Genomic DNA, 1932 nt, shown 5'->3' on the forward strand with positions numbered 1-1932 from the left:
GGATGTCAGGGTGGAAACCTGCTCCGGCATCTCGTCAGTTTCCGAAGCAATCAAAAAATGCTATGGATAACATTTTTTGATTGGATAGCATTTTTTGGTTGCCTTGATAACTGACGAGATGCCGGAGCAGGTTTCCACCCTGACATCTGTAACTTGGAGTCTTATTATGGCAACCAAATAATTGTCACATATATTACAGATAAATTCCTCTATTTACATAATATCGAGGTCTCATTCATTCTTTTGTTGTCTTACCATTACTATTAATATATATATATATATATATATATATATATATATACACACACACAAATAGGTAAATATCCATGGATGTAGATAGACAGACAGCTAGAATAGATATTAATATGTGCATGAAACACAGTTCTGTTTGTTAATGAATAACGATCAGCAAATGAAAGCATTTAATTCACAAGTGCATTGTTTTTGTACATAGTGACTTAACTGAATTTTGGCAGCATCATAGGTTTCATCTTACTTCATTTGGGATAAACTAAGCATAATCACATTATTTATTGACTAGGTAGCATAAGATATTATCACCAAATATGGTCAATTGTAATTTAAGAAAATTCATTGGCAAAAGTATTAGTCTTTAAATATTCCTAAGGATCTTAACAGTCTAAGGGACTTAACTTAGTTTTCTCTATATTTAAGTTACCACTCATACCTTAAATCTATACTTCTTCACAGTTAGAGCAAAACAACTGTCGCAAACTAAAAACCCATTCGTTTGTTCCTTACCATTATATATATATATATATATATATATATATATATATATAGAGAGAGAGAGAGAGAGAGAGGGAGAATGTTAATAACGACTGGTTTATATGATTATCCAGGCTTTTGCATCCATAAAGCTTTACACAAGTCTCATCAGCTCCTAATGGCCACCGGCCATTAGGGTCTGACGAGACGTGAGTAAAGTTAAGTGCTTTATGGACGCGAAACCCTGGTTAATCCTATGAAGCCGCCATAACTGAAATTCTCAAAATACTCTAATGCTCTATAACCTAAAGTGTGCTTCTTTTTCAAATTTATAATTTACTGACGATCCATTTCGCTCCCTGGTCAGAGTGTTTTGCAAAGACCATGTGGTTTGTGCTAAATAGATGTCTGGCAGGTCATGCGTCTACATATTTATGAAAGCCGTTTAGTCTCTCAAAAATATGGGATGATATGATCTTGAATACTCTACAAAGAACATTCAAATACCATCTAACAAGTTTTATACTAGAATGCTGCTGGAGAAAATGAACCTAATAAGGTGAATGTGATGGAAGGCCTTCCACTACAATCAAGTCACACTGTTCCCGAAAGCCAACACATATGGAATCAGACCTAGGAGGTACCCATCCAGGATTAAGGACCTTGAAGCCTTTGAGGTAGACCTGCTGGGCATCATTCCTAGGCTACACTTCTGCAAGTCTTCTTGCTCCTTCCAATGTAAGCTCTGTACTGAGATCACTACTAAAAAATTCCAACAGGTTCCTAATCTCAGACAAAACAGAAAAACCTATATTAGACACCCGTAGTTATAACAGACTGTTAAAAGACAACATCACACAGAACTATAGGTGTGTTTTGCTCCACACACACTACAACATCAACAGTGAAGCCAAACAGCCAACGACATAGGTATAGCAGATAGGGTAGAAATTTTAGCCAAAAGGAATGCCTTCCTCACTATCAAAGATTAGAAACCTAACTTTGCTTCAAATTCCAAGTGCTGCCTGATCAACCCAGTTAAATCTGAAATTGGCCTGGTTTGTCCTCCCACTTCTCCCTCAACATAAAAATGTGTGTGGATAGGATATTCCTTAGGCCAGTAGATAAGCACTTTGCACAATCACATAGGTACGGACACCTGTTCAATAGATACAACATAAGAGTCTCTTTTAGCTGCACCCT

This window comes from Octopus bimaculoides, chromosome 28, assembly GCF_001194135.2.
Source record: "Octopus bimaculoides isolate UCB-OBI-ISO-001 chromosome 28, ASM119413v2, whole genome shotgun sequence".
NCBI classification, from domain to species: Eukaryota; Metazoa; Mollusca; class Cephalopoda; order Octopoda; family Octopodidae; genus Octopus; species Octopus bimaculoides.